Source organism: Leopardus geoffroyi, chromosome D3 (genome assembly GCF_018350155.1).
Source record: "Leopardus geoffroyi isolate Oge1 chromosome D3, O.geoffroyi_Oge1_pat1.0, whole genome shotgun sequence".
NCBI classification, from domain to species: domain Eukaryota; kingdom Metazoa; phylum Chordata; class Mammalia; order Carnivora; family Felidae; genus Leopardus; species Leopardus geoffroyi.
The window spans coordinates 57,940,065-57,960,345 of record NC_059339.1 but is presented as its reverse complement, the minus strand read 5'-3'; the positions used below and the strand labels follow the sequence as shown (position 1 = coordinate 57,960,345).

Here is a 20,281-nt window from a genome sequence, read left to right as displayed (position 1 = left end):
TTCTGTTCATGTAACACTCTAATGATATACATTTACATTCATGGTAGATATTAAAGACAAGGTTGCAAAAACATTTCTATTGAAAGCCATGCATTTTCTCTTGCTTCTAACTTGCTTAAAAATGTATTTTTGGTTTAAAGGTTCCATGTATCAGCCAGACCCAAAGGAGAAGTATTTTCACCATTTGGAAGGCTGCTTTAAATCATTCAGCCTTTTTTGAGTTACAGGAACCAGTCTAGAATCGGAGAAAAAGAAGGTTGTTATCTCACCCCTCCCCCAACCATTTATAAGGTGAACTATGGTAACAATGACTTAACACTTGAAAATTTCCAGTTTTAGAGAGGGTATATTCCTGACAATACAGACCACTGAAAACTGCACACTAAGTGTTCTAGACTCTGAAAGGCCAATAAGTGAAGTTGTACGTATAATGCTTTGTGAAGCAGAGCTAAACATCAAGCTGGGTGGGGTCTACTAGCTCAGCCATGAGGAACAGATTAAAAACTCCTTAGAAAGAACTTGTCTCATTCTGTTTCCTATCTTCAAACAGGAGAGTTTCATTCTTGTCATTAAATTAACACCTTCCACAAACTATCAGTCTCAATATACATGATACTTCCCTTTCTTCATATTCTTCTATTTGTTTACTTGAACTATTTATGCTGCTGTGTAAGACCATTCATTTCCAAGTAGAAATGTACTCAGTTTAAGAGATCCCTTATTCTTCTTCTCTAAACTAAGTAATCCAGTGGCATTATACTTTCCTCATACAGTTCCTCTTCTAGCTCTCCTAAGTTTTGTGTTTGTCATCTCTCACCTCTTTAGATTCCTCATTGGAGTTCTTGTATAGAGTCAGATACCAGCATTACCCAGCACAGAACTAAATGCTTCTTACCAGGAATAGGTACCTGAATTAGAGCATCTGTGCATGGCTGTACTTTGGGGCAGGGCACTTCTAAGTACTTTAAAGACATTATTGTACTTAGTTCTCCTCGAAAGGAAAAAAAAAAAAAACCATTAGATACTATTATTACTCTCATTTTACAAATAAATTTGCTGCACAGAATGGTTAACAATTTACCTAAGGTCACTCTGCCATTGAGCTGGGATTTGGAGTAAAGTTATAGAACCACTAGCTCAGTGTGTTCTAGAAAGTAATGTATATAGGAATCACCTGTAATTCTTGCTAGAAAGCAGATACTGATTCAGTAGATCTGAGGTAGGGCCCAAGATTCTGTCTACGTTTCTAATAAGCTTCCTTCCAAATGATCCTGATGGCTGATCTGGGGACCCCACTCTGAGTATGCATATCTAAGTCCCCTCCCTCTTCCTTGATATCAGTGGGAAGGAAGCCTGTTCTTCTCCTTTATACTGAGGCATATAACACATTATCAGACTCCTTTGCTTCTTCTCTTTAATCCATCTTTAGAATATGATGGATATTTTTCCTCTTTTTTGATCAACTGTTTTTGTTTTGGAAAGAAGTATATAGAAAATAAAATAGGAGAGTGAAATAACCCATTTCCTTCTTTAGAAGGAAGCAGTATTCTAGATTTTTAAGCACTATACTATTTCTATTGTGACTGGCTGCTGAAGTAATAACAATTAGCAAACATTACCTGTAGGGCTAGAAAATTTATACTGGGGGAAGAGTCCATGGGAAAAGTAAACAACCACATTTTTCTCTTCTACTTTCAAAAAGATATTCAGCCTCTTACCTTGTCCAAGCACACTGTTAAGCCTATGTGTGCAGTATGGTTTCTGAATTCAGTCTAATTGTTGCTACACCATTCTCTATGGCCTTGGGGGACAGCACTTTTGCCACAGTTGCATACGCTTTTCCATGAAGGATGAAAACATGACCTAGTATAATAATTCTAAGTAAAAACCAAACAATGTCCATAAAATAGTATTCATAACTAGAGTGAAAAAGGAGATTTCTTATAGAATGGAATCATATCTAACATTTTAAGGTTAAATGGGAAAAAGTAGTAGGAATATCTCATTTCTGGCCTCTTTGAAAATGACTGAGGCTACTGCTCACAAATGTAAATTATTGCTCAGAGAAAAATTAAGTAACTTCTATGTGCAGGTTTATTATCTAAACTCAGCAAATGCTGCAAAGACTGAAGGTAATAAAGCATTTTATGAACAACTTTACTTCACTGGTTCCTAATATAATTGAGCTTATGTGGACTGTTTAGCAGAATGATATTTTAAACACTGGTAAAGAACCAGATTATTTGCTTGACCCTCCATTCCAGAAATGTTACAGAGAAGTAGCTCAAAACATTCAAGGAGAAAAGTTTTACGATGTCATTAAAATCATGGAGTTAGGTTTTGACTCAACTATTTTAACACTATTGACTACTAAATAAATCAACCAAGAGGCCACATTTAAAAGAACAATCTCTGAGACCTAAGTTTTTATCTATATATGCTTAAAATAGAGAATTGGATCTATCATAAAATTTAAAAGTAATGAACAGAATAGTTAAAGCCCATGATTTCCATTATATAGTTTTTACTATATTAAGCAGTTCCACTAGGAAGCAGAAACTTTCTACAGTTAGTCTCTGTCTACTAAAACAATTCACCCATGTCTGCACTAGGAGGATGGAAAATATCCTCTTCTGGACTAAGGTAAGACATCTAACTATAATAGGATGTCTTCAGAAAATTGAGTCAATATCAGCAACCAAAAATATTCTTTTAAAGAAAAAAGTAAGTTAGCACAATGGGATTTCTGGTTCCAGATAAGATGGAATAAACATAATTTTCCCTATTCCTCTTACTAAGTACAATTAAAACTTTGGACTTTATATATATGAAAAAAATAAGAAGACTGAAAATGGAGAGAAGATGGCAGAGGCTGGGGCCTCAGAACCTAGAGAACACAGTGATGAGTTGCCTAGTTTTGTTTTTGGTTCAAATACCTTGAACTGGGTGCTGGAGAAGTCAACAAACCAGAAATGCCAATGGACCCATATGTGTCCCCCCAAAAAAGAGGGAAAGGGATGCCTACCAAAATGGAAAACTTTTAGATAAGAACTGCTTTACTCTAGCCAAGCAGCACAGAAAACACTGCAACCCCAACCCTACCTCCATCCGCAAAAGCTAAATGAGAAGTCTGGACTTAGATGTTCCTCTACCACACACTCCCTTTCCACTGAGGTGTTATCCAAGAAGACTGAGTGAGAAGCCAGGATTTTAATCCCTATCTGACAGTAATGACTTCTTCCTCCACCTCATTTATGATTTCAGTACAGGCCTCATAGAGAGCCTGGATTTCAGCTCCCAACTAGCTTTAATGAGGTGTCCCTCCCTAGTGGGGTGATGTGAAGAAGCTGAGTGGAAAGCCAAGACTTTCACGACACTACCAGCAGTAACAGCAGAGGCCATTTGGAAAGCTGGGTGGTATCAGCAGAGGTCTAGTGACGAACTTTCATCTCCACCTAAAATTAAACAGGGGAGGACTTATCTTTCCCCACGGGTGTGATGTCAGAAAAGGTGTGCTAAAAGGGATGGCTTAAATAAGACTAGAACATAACACCCAAAATGTCTAGAATACAATTAAAAATCACTTGCCATACCAAGAGCCAGGATAATCTCAATTTCAGTGAGAAAAGACAGTCAACAGATGCTAATACTGAAATGACACAGATGTGTGGATTTTAAAGCAGCCATCATGAGATGCTTCAATAAACAATTATAGACATGTTTGAATCAAATGAAAAAAAGTCTTATCAAAGAAACAGAAAATATGAAGAATGATCAAATGAGTTTTAGAACTGAAAAACACAATGGTCAGGATAAAAACAGACAACAACAGAATGGAGAGGACATAGAAAAGAATTAGAGAAGCTGAAGAGAGAACAATACACATTATCCAATCAGAACAAAAGAGAAAACAGACTGAAAGAGAAAAGGAACAGAGCCTCCGGGACATGTGGGACTATAACAAAAGATGCAGCATTCATGTCACTGGAATCCCAGAAAGAGAGCAGAAAGAGATAAGAGCTGGAAAAAATATATGAAGAACTAATGCCTGAAAATGTCCCACATTTGGCAAGAGTCAAGAAGTTGAGAAAACCCTAAATGGGATAAACCCAAAGAAATCCATGCCAAGACACATCATAAACTTTTGAAAACTAAAGATGAAGAAAAACCTTGAAAGCAAGAGACAAGTGGCACTATTGTTTAAAGGGAGGGAAATCGAATGATGATGTATTTTCATCACAGAACATGGGGGCCAGAAGGAAATGGCACATTATTCAAATGCTAAAAGAACTGTCAACCCAGAATTCTATATCCAGCAAAAATATCCTTCAAAAATGCAGAAGAAATCAAGAAATTCTCAGAAGGACAACTGATGGAATGTAGATCTATTTTAAAAGAATGACAAAAGATTCTCTATAAAAGAAGGAAATGAAGGTAGGGATGTTGGAATATAGGAAGGAAGAAAGAACATAACAAAGTACAAATATAGATAAATAGGCTTTCCTTCTTCTCTTAAATTTTCTAAATTATGTTTGATAGCTGAAACATAAGTTGTAACATTGTCTGATAGGGATAAAGAAGAAACTTAAAATGGAATAATTAGGGAGTAACAGCAAAAATTTTACCCATTTTTAAGTACAATCTGAAAGTATTTCTCTAAAACATATATTTCATAATTATTTCATTAAAAAGACAGATGGCCAACATGACCTTGTTAAATATCCACAATTTCTTCACAACTCCCATCTCAATCCCTCAGGTCTGAACATTCAACAAATGTTGAATGAATGAGTGAAAGGAGTGAATGAGTGGATGCTTTCTCAGACAAATTTTTCCATCTGTGTTGCTGACTTCACTCCCTTCTAGGTTATCCAGATATTGTCATAGATATTATTTTATCTTTATCATGATTTCAATAGCTCTTGGCTCCTTCTTATAACCCTTAAACTAAATGCATCCTACAAAAAGCCCTTCTCAGAGTGCCTTGGTGGCTCAGTTGGTTGAATAATCCGACTCTTGATTGGCTCAGGTCATGATCTCATAGTCATGAGATCAAGTCCCATGTTGGGCTCTGTGCTGAGCGTGGAGTCCACTTAAGACTCTCTCTTTCTCTCTCTCTCTCTCTCTCTCTCTCTCTCTCTCAAAAAAAAAAAAAAAAAAAAGAAAGAAAGAAAGAAAAAAAGAAAGAAAACGAAAAAGAAAAGCCCACTTCAAATAATATTTTCTTCTTAAGCTGCCAACATTTCTCTCTCTTCCCCATCATTATCAACACTCTAAAAGATTTATACTTTTTGTCTCAACTTCTAACATTTCCAATTTTTTTATTTTTTATTTTTAGAGAGAGAATGTGTGCAAGCAAGTGGGTGAGGGCAGAGAAAGACAGAGAGAATATCTTAAGCAGACTCCATGCTCAGTGCAGAGCCCAACAAAGGGCTTGATCCCACAACCCTGGGATCATGACCTGAACCAAAAGCAAGAGTCAGATGCTTAACCGATTGAGCCACCCAGGTGCCTCTTCATTTCCAATTTGATTTTTGGCCCAATACTGTTGGAGGACAAGATGCTGGAGGCACCATAAGAATGTCCTGAAGGAAAGGGACAGAGCAGCAAGAAACTGAAATCAGTTTCATTCCGAGGACAGAAGGCCACCAGGACTGCTCTTTCTCTCCAAAAGGACATCATACGGGCACCAGGCCTGGGGATAAGAATGTTTTGTCTGGTGCCAGATGTACTCATGACCCAGTATGGAATACACTGCAGGTGCACAGCCCATCAAGATGTCAAATACTATGTTGTATGTGCCTGCTGTTATCAGACAATTTGCAAAAATAAAAGAGGCTTGAGCCAGGGGACCAATGCTTTGGCTCCTGGACAGTCTAAACCCCTGCTTTCCAATTCTCTCGTCATTGCACCTTTAGGATGACCTCTCTACACAATACAATATGTTTTCCTGTCCTGTCACAGTTTTCACTGTATTCATGACAAATATCCTCTAATTTTATTAAATACTAAATATTACAACCTGATTTGGGGTTTCCTCCTCTTTGCTGCCCATTTTCTCCCTCTTCAAAGGATCTCCTCTCCTGGTTTTTGAGTTACTGGCTCATTCTACCTTCTTACTCACTGCTCCTTTTTATTTATTTTTTCTTTTTTATTTTCTCAACAGTTTTTAAAAATTTTTTTTAATGTTTATTTATTTTTGAGAGACAGAGATAGAGACAGAGACAGTGAGCATGAGCAGGGGAGGGGCAGAGAAAAAGGGAGACACAGAAACAGAAGCAGGCTCGAGGCTCTGAGCTGTCAGCACAGAGCCCGATGCAGGGCTCGATCTCACCAGCCATGAGATCATGACCTAGGCCGAAGTCAGATGCCCAACCGATTGAGCCACCCAGGCGCCCCGATTGCTCCTTTTTTAATCTCTTTTACTGACTTTCCCCTTCCTTTACCCAGCATTAAATGCAGATATTCCCTAAGATAATGTCCTAGAACTTACTGTTTTCTCTTCCTTGTCCCATGACCTTATATTCAAGAAAAGCAGTGTAATGTGAGGTTCTACAGCAGTCCCAGAACAAACATGATCATTACCCAGAAGAGTACATATACATATTTGGCATTTATGTAGCATATAAAATGTCAATATGACAATTGTTAAAACTCCAGTTTCTCAAGTTGTTCTCAGTATTTTCAAATCATAACTGTTGGATTTTTACACTTAAATAACAAAAGTTACTGTTCCAAAAAGTTTTAACATCCTATTACTGTTTAGAGCATCATCATATTGTTGAATGATGTCACTTTATTATGAAGAAAGTGCTAATACACATCAGCTTCATTTGAAGGAAAACAAAATTTACTTTGCTAGAGAATATTGCATGATTAGTTCCTGACTTGATTACCCTCTGAAGTGAATCCAGAATGATATATGGTATAATACAAAAGAATTAAGTTAGGGTTACCTATATACTATAAAAAAAGTAATCACATTGAATATATTAAGGACTTGTTATTCATCAAAATAAAATTTCTTCTCTTTTTCCAAGTGGCATCAAAAAGATTACAGTAGGGTTTAATTTTCTAACACCCAACCAAATTTTTTTCTAGTTCCATCTGTATCACTTGTATAATTGTTTAAATAAAACTTAAAAGCAATGAAAAATGCTAAATAGCTCCCCACACTAGTAAAATCACTGACATGAACTATTTATACCAACAGAATAAAGATTATAAGCACTACATTACTTTACTGGGTTAATATTTTCAAAGATCAAGCAATTTATAAATATCTTTCACCTAGTTCAGGTAATGGCTCTGAAATATATAGATCATATAGAAATGACAGACTGTGTTTGAAGATATGCAGATCATCATACAGGTATCAACAGGTATTAACGCTGAGCAAGTCAAGGAAAATATCTAAGGAAGGTTTAATAATGAAAATAGCTATGTAACCAAATATTGGAAAAAAAAATTAGTCCCTTTACTCAAGGAAAATCTGTTCTTTTATAATAGATATGTATTCAAAGTTGAATGACAGTAACTTTCATAGATGTGTTAGGTACCAATGACCTGACACTCTCTTTGAATATACAAGTTCCAAACAAACAAGGCAGGCACTCTGCACATCTTTTCCCTGAAACGTTATTAGTTCCTTCAACTCAAAAAAGGGCTTTATGTAAAGATGCCAATGGGCCATGATGCCTGTACCCAGCGAGCAGTCTGTGCAGCACTGCACCAAATCCTGACAGGACTTAGGGAAGTAAATTGGTTTTGGCAGCATTTCTAGGGATGCCTCCTGGAATAAAATTTGGGAATGTTATATTTCTAGGAAATGGTAGAGGATTTAAAAATGCACAGATTTATCAATCAAAATGCCAGTGAAATCTCCCTTTTAATAAGTAGTAGGAGTCACGATAATGTAGCTGAAAACATTCATTCCCCAGAATACAGACATAACCCCTCAGCTATATGTCCCGATGTCTATCGTACACAAGAGATCGATTAGAAATGAAATGCAAGCTCCACTGGGTGGCACAAGACTAAGCCACTGGAGAGTTACTTACTCCTAAAAATTATTTTGCCTTTTGTTTTCTCATTTAAAAAAATATATTTAGATTACAAAATTAAAACAAATAAAAGTAACACTGCATAATTTAGCTGTCGTTTTCTACCAAATTGCTTATAACCGTAACCATAAAATGATAATAATCTACCATATGTGCAGCTGCAACACTAAGAAAAAGCACTGGTCAGTGCTATTGCGAAACATGAACCTACTACTCCCCCTGGTGCCTGTGCAACTGAATTGCAATAAAATAAAAAGTTTCATTTCTCCAAGTGGGAAATTTCACATATGGTCAGTTCTGCTACAACATTTGTTTTGAAAACATATAAAATTTTAAGTGCATTTGATATATTGGAAATAATCTGAGCACAAGGTGAATATTACCCATGAGAAACACTAAATACAGGCAAAAAACAGCACCCAGCTGACCCCAGCCCAGTGTGAATACACAAAACACACCCAAAAGCCACACACCTCAGACATCTACTAGCTAGGTGGTGCTAGGGGCCACACCCCCCTGCAGCTAGTGTTACAACTTTCCATCCAATCTCCTCAACCCTTCTCCTATATTTAATAGTAACTCACAAGCTGCTACCCTTTCCATGTCTACTTACACAAGCATATTGCAGGTATTTTCAAGGTAAAGTACTGTATTGTAGTATTTATGCATATCTTAATTTCTTAATATATATAAAACTGTGCTATCATTTTTATTGGTTCCATTTTTATAAAAATGTTTCATTGATGAAGTTTTTGAGTGTACAGTCATTTTTCCCATAAGTCCTGTGGGGTTTTTGGGGGAATGATTTTGCATAGTGTGATGACTTTTAAGAATGCATAGGACTGCTACAGCAGAACTAACTGTATAATAAATGGTAAAACCTAAAATTCTCTACTATATTTGTGTATAAGGCAAGAGTAATTATAAATAATTATCTAATTTTGTAACTTAAAAGTATGTTTTATGTATCTACTTCCATGAGAATATTACTGACTCTGTTTTTAGAACGGCTCCACCCTCAGTTATAGACCTTTATAAAAATTCAGGAGGGAAAAAATACATACATACATATATATATATATATATATATATATGTATATATATACATACATATATATATATATATAGCTACTTTTCCCATTCAAGCTATTAATCATACCAAATAATTTGTGCCCCTGCTCTAATCTGACAACCAAATTCTTCCCAGAAGTCTGAGGTGAGAAAAGGTCCAAGTGACTCAAAAAAACACCTTGTTTTGCATTCATGTCATTCAAAACTTGAATAAGCCAAAAAGTTACATAAGAAAAGTAAGCAATCCATTAAGGAGCCCAGGGTTCAAGGGAACACAAACATCCCAGAGAGATGCTGTCATCAAGATAAATGCAGTTTTCTTACAGGTTTTCCATACCAGCACTGCGTTTAGATAAGGGGAAGCCAGGATAAAACCTTCAGGAATTCACAATCCTTCACTTAGTTAACACTCTTGCTTACGACTAATATTTTACAATCACAGCAAGTTTCAGCAAGTGCATCCCTTCCTTATCAGAGTACATCTCAACAGCTGCAGTTGGTCTACACTGGGTTTCACTTTTCCACTTTATCAACCTGCTGTATATAGAGAAAAACTTGCTGTTAGGCAGGAAGTCTAATAGTGTGGTCCATGGACACCAGCATCAGTATCACCTGGGACCTTACAAGTATTGCAAAATCCTGGGTCCCTTTCCAGATATGGATATCAGGGTCTACACTTTATTAAGCTGCCCGGGTGAGGAATGTACATATTAAAGCCTGAGAACCACTGATCTAAACTACTGCGAGGAAGTTCCAGGCTCCATTTCTGCCCATCTTGCACTTCTACAGAGTTAAGAAAAATAGCTTTCCTGCCACCAAAGTCATGGCTCTTTTATAGCAAATTAATCAGAATGTTTTTTTTTTTAATATTTGCTGCTATTTTGTTAGTTTTTCTAACCTTGTTAGAACACAATCTGTTTGGATCACAATAAATAAGGATGGATAAAATGGATCACAAGAGGTATGTGGGATAAAACTGATTAAATATGACTAAATATTAATTCCTCAAAAGGCAAAATTTCATATATAAGTATATATAAAATATAAAACATGTTTTTTCACATATAGATGCAAAACAGCAGACATCTGTGCAACAGAAACCTTAGCAATTCATGTTTATGTTACATGCCTAGGACGTATTTCATTAATTCAAGAAACATTTTTAAAAACTAGAGAGAGTTGGTATTTTCTTCTTCAATTGGACATAACACCTGAGTGTCCTGGTTACAATGAATTAAAAATTATAGAAAAAAAGGTTTAATGATGACAGCTTTATAAGATTTGGTATGACGGGACTATCACAGAGTTTTACTAAAAACTATTATACACCTCATTAGAACATGCATATTGTCATAAAATTTTAAATGCCAAACCAGAAATTCCCTAGTAACATGACCCTTATTCTCTCAAGCTATCTTCCCTGATCTCTTAACATGCACACACAGAGCATATACTTAACAGACTAGCCTGGCTGCTCTATTAGGACAGGGAGCTGCACAGGTGCTGATGGATACACCCTCCACTCTCCTTTTTATGGGTGTGCTTTATATAATTAAAATATGTTTGATGTATAACCCTGTGTAAATTTTTTATTGAAATATATTTGACATCTTATGCTCTGTCAGTTTAAGGTGTACAGCATGTTAACTTGATACATTTATATACTGCACCTCTATCACATCACATAATTATCATTACTAATTTGTGGGGGGAATAATTAAGATCTAGTCTCTTAGCAAGTTTGGTGATTATAATATCATGCTGTTGTCTATATTCACTGTTCATTAGATCTCCAGGACTTATGTATCTACTAGTTCTAAGTTTTCCTATCTCTTTGGTCTGTTTCTTACAAGTGGTTCTGTGTATGCTGCAGAATCCTTAGAAAGGATGAGCGCTCCCCCCAAAAAATCCCATATACAACAATAACAACAAAAGCAATGAAACAAAGTCTAACAGCAACCCAACCCAACCTAAACCAAGCCCCAAATCCTCACTAATACTACATGGTTCCAGATACCATCAGGTATTAGATGGCCATATGCTATCTGGGATGGCCAAGATGGCATTATCTGGGCAGCTTTTCATGAAAGAGGAAAACACCCTTTTCCTTAAGGTATAAACTGAAAAGCCTTACCAAAAGAGCTCCAGATTTGCTGTTTTATTAAATTACTTCAGGTCTGGGTAAATGGGGAAAGGAAAAAAAGGGAAGAAAAGTGTAGAGTAAAGGAAAATAACGAGGAAGAAAACACGCATCCTCATGTAAAAAGACTGACCGAAAAGATTAGAAACAAAAATGCAAAAATAAATTTCTTACTTCACTACTTTTCCTTTACTCAGAAAGCTAAAAATACAAAATCTTGAAGTGAAATGTTGAAATTCTGAACACAAGTATTCAAGATCAGAATCAGCAAGACAGGAAAAACAAAATCAACAACTGTGTTGGGTGATAAAAGCACAAAAATAGAGATGAGGACATAAAAGGGAGACCTGTTTTGATCTAGAGATCTTATTTTGGGTAGATGATTTCCACCCAAACTTTGCCAAACTTCTTCCTCTAAAGTGCCAGACACTGTTTCAGTCTTGTGGGTCATATAGTCTCCCGCAAACTCTGTCACTGCAATGCAAAAGTAGCCATAGACAATATATAACCAAACAAGCATGACTGTGTTCCAATAAAACTCTATTTACAAAAGTAGGCAGTATACTGGATTTGTAGGCTGTACTTTGCAACCTCTGTTATAGCCTAGCTGAGAGCTAGAAAGACTATGGCTGTACCTTTCCTGGGGTTTCATGAAAAATAGATTTAAACGATGATGAGTGAGAATCACTTGACCTTCAGCAAGAAAGTGGTCTCTAAGAGCCACTCTAAGAGACTGGTTTTAAGAGAGATTAGCTCTTTGAAAACTAACCTCAACTAATTTTTAAATAAAAGCTCATATTATTACACAGCTTATTTTATCATATTGCAATGACATATAATTTTCCTCTCTAAGCTTCATCCTTGTTACTATCATTGATTTTTAAACAAAGAAACAATTCTCCACTGGAAGTGCTACCCAGGGCAATTAAGCAAGAAAAAGAAATAAAAGGCATCCAAATAAGAAAGGAAGAAGTAAACTGTCTCTATTTGCAGATAACATATATAACTATATATAACTATATACATAGCTATATATATGTAGTTATATATATGCCTATAAATTCCACTAAAACACTGTCTGAATAAACAAATTCAGTAAAGTTGAAGAATAAAAAAGTCATATATAAAAATCAGTTGCACTTCTAAACACCAACAAGAAACTATCAGAAAGATAAGTAAAACAGTCTCATTTCTGTAGCATCAAAAATAAAATATTTAAATATTTAGAAATAAATATAACCAAGGTGAAAAATATGTACACTGAAAACTGTAAGACAGTGATGAAAGAAATTGAAGAGAACACAAATAAATGGAAAGATATTGTGAAAATCCCCTTAACGGCCAAAATAATCTTGAAAAAGAACAAAGCTGGAGGCAGCATATTCCCTGATTTCAAACTGTGTTACAAAGCTATAGTAATCAAAACAGTATGGAATTGGCATAAAAACAGACACATAGACCTATGAAACAGAATAGAGAGCCCAGAAATAAACCCACACACATATGGTTGATTAATTTATGACAAAGGAGCCAAGGATATAAGGATATACAATGGGGAAAGGACAGCCTTTTCAATAAATGGTGATGGGAAGCTGGGTAGCCACATGCAAAAGAAACTGAACCACTACCTTATACCGTACACAAAAGTCAACTCAAAATGGATTAAAGACTTGAACATAAGACCTAAGACCCTAAAACTCTTACAAGAAAATACAGGGGGTGAGCAACTTGACACCCAGTCTTGGTGATAATGTTTTGGATTGAACATCAAAAGCAACGGTAATAAAAGCAAAAAATAAACAAGTGGGATTACATCAAACTAAAAAGCTTCTGCACAGCAAAAGAAATCATCAACAAAATAAAAAGGCACCTATGGAATGAAAGAAAATATTTGGAATTTGAAACCAGTTCCAATCTCATCTTCTAATTCTAGAAGCAAAAAGCACATAAATATGGAGAACCTCAATTGTGTTTCTTTGTTTCTTACCTCAGTGCAAATTTGCTGTTCCCATATGTGCTGCTGAATTTTGTTTCTCTTTCAGAGCTTTAGGTAATTATAGTAAATGCCAGTTACAGAAATACTTAAATAAAATATCAAACTTCCAATGCAAATCAAAGGGTTGATCATTGCAAATGTTCATGGTCACTGAGGTGGTCTGTGTCATAAATACAATAAAAATATCATCATATGCTTACTTTCAATAAAAACTTACTTCTTTTGTTCATACTATATATTTTTTCCTCTCTGCTCCATTGAAGATGTAAAATAAACTGACAGAGGAGGTTGAATCACAGATAGAATGTAGGAAAATAGGCTATTACATTTAAGTGCACATGGCTTAAATCTTTTATAACTGATTTTGTTAAATTATACATCACACTTTCTGTGTAACATAATATGCAAGGTGAAATTCTATGGAGCAAAAAACATTCTTATGGAGAATATATAAAAAGTATAAATAAAATGTGAAATGTTAAAACAAAACTAACATTTAAGAAAATAAAATAGCTAGACTATTTTGGTAATCCTCAAAAATTTACACTGTAGCATATATTCCCTAGAGCAAAGAACAGCAAAAACATCACAAAATAGCAAATTACTGACTACTTTGTTTCTGGCTTAAAATAAAAGCTGGAAAATAAATTAATATTGCACAATTCTAAAAGTCAGAAAAAAACAAATCTTCAAATATGTGCTAGGGCAGAGTTATCTCAAGAGTGAGGCAACTAGAATGAGAAATCCTCACCACTTGCAAAGACAAAGGTCAGGATGCCTTGAACTATCTTCGTAAATACAACTCCTCCTTGAAGACTTCTTTATTGTTTGGAGATTTTGCCCATTTGTTTTTTCAAATGTTGGGTCAAAGGAAGAGAAATCCATGGTACCAACCTCCATGATAGCCCTAACTTGGGGGATAAATGCTACCAATGGAGAAATATACTAAATGGCATAAACATAAAGACATTATTATGCAGCAGAGCCTGGTAACTATGGCAAAGTGTAAGGCACTGTCCTGGGACATTTTTCTTTTTTCTTTTTTTTTTTTTTTTTTTACTTTAACACTCACAATTATTGTGAGTTGCTATGGAATTATGTGGAATTCTTATAGCATCTAAGCTACACCATAATATTCTGATTAATTTTGAATGGCATACTCTTTATTCATCTTGTATTTAAAGTAGAAAAAGAATTAAGGCAAAAATGAGTCGCCATTGCTTTGATCTGATTTAATCCAAAAGTAGAACACTAATTAGAAAGTGGATTCTACAACTAAGTGCCGAGCACGGCAGGAGACCCATTTTTCTAACACTACAGAATCAAAGCATCTTGATGCACAACTAACTACATCACACAGCACACTTTATACCATCTCTCTGTGGTATGCAAAATGCCTATTAAAGAATACGTTCCACTCATTTCAGCATTGCTGCTTTTATTTTTTAAATTATTTTTAAAACTACTAGTTTAAATGGTTTTTAAAACTACCACTACTTTAATTTTTTTTTTAATTTTTTTAATGTTTATTTATTTGTGAGAGAGAGAGAGAGAGAGAGAGAGAGACAGACAGAGTGTGAGCGGGGGAGGGGCAGAGAGCGAGGGAGGCACAGAATCTGAAGCAGGCTCCAGGCTCTGAGCTGTCAGCACAGAGCCTGACGTGGGGCTCGAACTCACGAACTGTGAGATCATGATCTGAGCCGAAGTCAGAAGCTTAAACGACTGAGCCACCCAGGCACCCCTACTTTAAATTATTTTTAAACTAATACTATTAGATTCACAATGAGAAAAGGCAGTTCTACAGGTGAATTATTTCTTCTTAGAACTATTTAACTCATGTGTAAAAGATACATCACGGTTAGAAGGGAGATCCACCCTGCCTAGAATGTAGAAAGTCTCTAGAGAATGTCGCTCCCACACTAACAATGAGAAAGAGCCAGACAATCTCTAGGATATAGCTTTTGTGGGCCCATAAAAGTTTAGGTCACAAGACAATCAGGTGAACTGAATTCTAAGAGGTAACAAACCTCTCTAAGGAGACACAGGATACAGAGGATACACACAGGATACACAGGATACAGAGACACAGAGCCCAGAGGAAGCAGTGGTCATCATAAAAGGCAGAGAAGAAGAAAACACCTAACAATTGTAGCAAATTATTAAAGGCTGCGTGTGGGCTAGTGTGATAGTTTACACATTTCTGGGAACATCAGAGACAAGAAGAGTAGGCACTAACTCACTTATAAGAAATAATAACAGAGCTAGAGACCTAAGAGAATCCCATTAGTGGTGCAAACTGCTCACTTCTTGGATCCTTCTCTCATGGAAAGCAAAAGCTAGAAGCTTCTACGAGAAAGAAGGTCAGGAAACATTCCCAGGGACTAGGAACACTAGGAAAAGCCTGCCAGTACCCCAGAATCCACACCAAGTACAAGGTAGCAGAAGGCCACCCCTGGAGACACTGAAGGTATGGTGCAGCAAGGAGAACTACAGAAAAAATAAAACCCACATCCAATTCAACTACTGGTGGGAATGACTCAAAGTGCACACTAGTTGCCTGACTGACAGAGGAGAGAGGTGCCCAAGTCTGATGTAAATACCATTTATCTCAGTCTCTACTGTTCTTTAACACACAGTGTCTAAGTAAGAAATAAAGAATCCCTTTTGATGACCTTACCAACAGACTGGATACAGCACAGGAAACAAGCAACTTGAAAATAAGGCAGCAGAAATTATCTGAAATGAAACACAAAGAAGATAAAAAGAACAAAGCATCCCCTATCTGTAGAGCCACATCAAACATGTATGATCAGAATCCCAGAGAGAGATTAAGAGAGAGAAGGGAGATTGAAGGAATATCCGAAGAGAAAACAAGTAAGAATTTTGCAAAATTAATGAAACACAGCAAACCATGGGCAAAGAAGCTCAAAGAACTCCAAGCAGGACACACACACACACACACACACACACACACACACACACTCCTAGACTTATCATAGTCAAACTGCTGAAAGCGAAAGCCAAAGAGAAAATCTTAAAGACAGCAGGAAAAAAAGCAAAAACATTTTTTAAAGTACTGAAACAAAAGCATATTACAATAGCAACAATTTCACATTTGTCACCTGATAATTACAAATAATAAAAACAGGTATAACTAACACTTACTGAGCACTTGTTACATGTGAGGCACTGTTCCTAAGTATCACAAAAACCTTATGAAGTACAATTAACATTTTATTTTACAGATGAAGAAGCTGAGACACAAAGAGGTTAAGTATATTGCTCAGGATCACACAGTTAGAATCTGTGGGACCAAGGTTCAAACCAGGAGTGTGGCACCATGGTCCCTACTCTTAATCCCTACGCCCTTCTGTTTTGGTCAAGACTTTTATTTCCACCGCATTAGGGTACCACAAACAACAATAATTAACACGCCACCTCCATCACCATACTCGGCCTGCCCCATCTGTGCTCCTAAAAGCGAAAGCAACACCACTGTAAGAACAGAAACTTCCTCTGGCACTACTGGGTTGGCAACGCATGGTATGTCGTTTTTACAACTCTTTCTGAATTAGATAAATATTTCTAAGCAACAAAAAATCTAACTGTATCAGGTGAATATATTTTTGTGCTGAATTACACCTATTGTTCTTACGAGGGCACTCCCACTGAGAACCACTTCTCTCCTTTCTCTCCTTAAAGCACAGTGAACATAATCACATTACAGAAAAAGTTATTACTACTTCTAAATGGTCTCTGCTCACAGCAGGCAGTCTCCAGGCTACAGTTTTGTCACAGTGTTATGATTAATTAATTTATTTTTAACAAGTGTTTTATTTTAGAATAACTTCAGATTTACAGAGAAGTTGCAAAGCTACTACAGAGAGCTCCCACAGACCTCTTATCCAGCTTTCCCTATTAATACTTTACATTCCCATGGTACATTTGTCACACCCAGGACACCAACGTCGTTATGCTGCTATTAACCCCACTCCAGACTTGGTTCAGATTTCACGAATTTTCCATTACGGTCCCTTTTCTGTTTCACAATCCAGCTGGCAGTGCATTCAGTTACTCTGTCAGTGTCCTCTGGCCTGTGACGCTTTCTCAGTCTTTCCTTGTTATTCATGACCTTGATAATTTAGAGGAATACCGTCCAGTATTTTTGTAGCATGCTTCTCCATTTAAGCTTGCCTGGTGTTTTTCTCAGGCCTAGAGCGGGCTGTGGATTTTTGAAGAGAACACCACGGAGGTGCCACTATCATCTCCTCACAGCAGGGGCACGTGACAGCCACAAGACACCGCTGACATGAAGCCTGATCACTCGGTGAAGGTGACGTGTACCAGGTTTCTCTGCTGTAAAGTCATTATCTTTCCCTCTCCACATGCTATTCTTTTAGTGTAAATAACTAAATATGGCCCACTCTCAGGAGTACAGATTGAGAGTGAAACTCCATCTTCTGAAAGGATAAATATGTATGTTTATTACTTGAATTTCTTCCATAAGAAAGAGTTGTCTCTTCTCCCTGATTTAACTAATTTATGTTGACGCTGTTGTTTAATATTAGGTGGACACAAAAGGGTCACGTAAATGTTTGTTGCTGAGATTTCACTCTCTCAAAGACAATAAACAAGTCCCTAGCCCACTCTTCAGCCCCACTTGACTGAAAAGAAACAAATTTAAAGCATCTCAGTTGAGTAAACAATTTTGCCCAACGTACCTGCATAAAAGTAACCTTAGGAAAAGAAGCAAAGTTCATCCAAGGTATACTGTGAATGGAGGAACGTGGAACAAGATTTGGTCTTCGCATGTTCAACCAAAGTGTCTCTCTCTCTCTGTCTCTGTCTCTGTCTCTGTCTGTCTCTCTCTCCATCCCTCTCCTCCTACCTCCCTCTGAGGTAGAAGGTGAGTGGTATGGAAGGAAGAAAACAAAATGAGTGAAATTAATGTTCTCCTTTCCTATTAGTAACACAAAGATGCCTGGTACTGTCATCTGCTATTAGAAATAACATCTCTAGGGGCCATGGAAGACATGATAACCAGATATGTTAAAAGACTTTCCAATTATTCTTGGTTAGGCTATAAATAATTTCCCATTTCCCAGATAATCTGTCCCCCATCCAATCAACTCCCATGAAACTGAACCCCTTGAGCAGAGAGCTCACCTCATTAATTAGTTTGAACACATCTAAGGAACAGAGATCTATTTGTGCAGTACAAAAAAGGCCCCAAACTTATTTAATGTATTCTAGATCTACGCAGGAAGAAGGTATGTAACCAATGGCCTATAAAACACAGTATTCTATTTCTTTCCCTCATCTGGCCCAGCTCCTCCTCTTTCTTGGCTCATACCTCCACTGTTCATACAACTGTAATGTGTCCTCTGTAATCCCAATATTCTACCAAGATATGTCTTTATGTCTTTTGTCTTTAAAATCCTCTCTCCTGTTTGCTTATAGATTTCACTTAAAAGTAACCATAAGTCTCTAAACTTGAAGAAAAACTAGATTTTAAAAAATATTTTTCTCTTATTCTCTCACTTGACTTTTATAATAATAAAAACACCATGGTGTGTTATCATTTTACAAATAAGTAAGGGTCACTGACATGACTGAAGGCCATATCAGTTCTGGCACTCCCGAGGACCCTTTACAGATTCAACACAGATGAAGGTCTGAATTCACCTGGTAGTTCAACAAATCGCAGTTCCTAAAGGTTCCCAATGACTTCTGTTCCACAAATCCAATATGTACTTTATGATCCTCTTATATGACTTCTCCGGATCCGTGACTTCCTTGAAGTACTATCTTCCTTCAGCTCTTTTGGCACAATTCGTTATTAATACTATTCCTTTTTTCCTAGCTATTCTTTCTCCTCCTCCTCCTTCTAAGGCCCTATCTTTCTACACTTAATAAATGTTAGGGTCTGTCTGTAGCTTTTCTCTTTCTGCGTTACACATTTTTCCTGGGCAATCTCATCCAAACTTTAAGCTTCACAAACCAATTATACTCCGGCGATTCCCAGAAACACATATTTGGTCCTGAATTTTATTCTCACCTCCAGACTCTATTAAATTGAGCCTATCTCCAAAGCGAATGTAGCCAAAACCAGTCACAATCCTTTTCTCTTTTTAAAACCTGCGTTTCCCCATTTATGTCCTATACCATCTACTTAAATGACCAATCCAGAAATGACTGCCATCTAGATGCTGTTCGCTCCCACAACAAATCCTCAGACCTATCTCTAAATAGCTTTCAAGTCTGCCTTCATTCTATCCTCATGACCTCTGATTTAGCTCAGTCTTCAGCATCTTTCTCATCTGGACTGCTGATCTACTATACAATAAGCTTCTGAACACTAATTTCACCCTTTCAATCCGCTTTTTGTCTTGCTGCTACAAAGATTCTTTAAAAACACTAATCAGATCAATTCATCAGCCCCTATCTTCAACAATCAAAACTAAACACTCCTTACCCCCACTCCCCAACCGCAGCCGGCTCAAATCTCACAGGGTGAGTCCAACCTCTTTGCCATGATTTGAACTAAGCTTACTCTTGCAGCATCATTTCCTTCCACCTGGCCTTTGCAACTTCCATGTCAACACCGCAACCTACACTCGCAGTAAATCAGATTCCTGAAGTTTCCTAAACACATTATGACAGTGTTGTCCAACAGAACTTTCTGTGATGATGTAAATGTTCTATGCCCATTCTATACGATACCAGTCATAGGTGGGTAATTGGGAACTTAAAAGTTGGCAAATGTGACTAAGGTACTAAAGTTTTTATTTTATTCAATTCTAATTAATTTAAATTTAAATTTAAAATGTCACATGTAGTCGCTAGTGGCTACCATATTAAACAATGCAGCTCTATGCTCTCTGCATCTTGAAATACGTCCCCCTGTCTAGAATGTTCCTTTCTTTACCCTTTACTCACTGGCATGCGTATCTACATTTATTACTTTAAATTCTTCTATAAGAAAGAGTTATCTCCTCTCCCTGATTTGAC

The 20,281-nt window shown here is 36.6% G+C and overlaps 1 protein-coding gene and 1 long non-coding RNA gene across 13 annotated transcripts in view; one reads left to right on the top strand and one right to left on the bottom strand.

The window, feature by feature from the left end:
- KIAA1328 (KIAA1328 ortholog) overlaps window positions 1–20,281 on the bottom strand; it is a 360,849-nt gene that overhangs the window by 239,527 nt on the left and 101,041 nt on the right. The window lies entirely within an intron of this gene.
- The window catches only part of LOC123588197, a 28,349-nt gene continuing 28,055 nt past the window's right edge, over window positions 19,988–20,281 (top strand). Inside the window, exon 1 of the long non-coding RNA XR_006707745.1 lies at window positions 19,988–20,043. This is a non-coding gene — a long non-coding RNA (uncharacterized LOC123588197). The remainder of the gene's footprint in view (window positions 20,044–20,281) is intronic.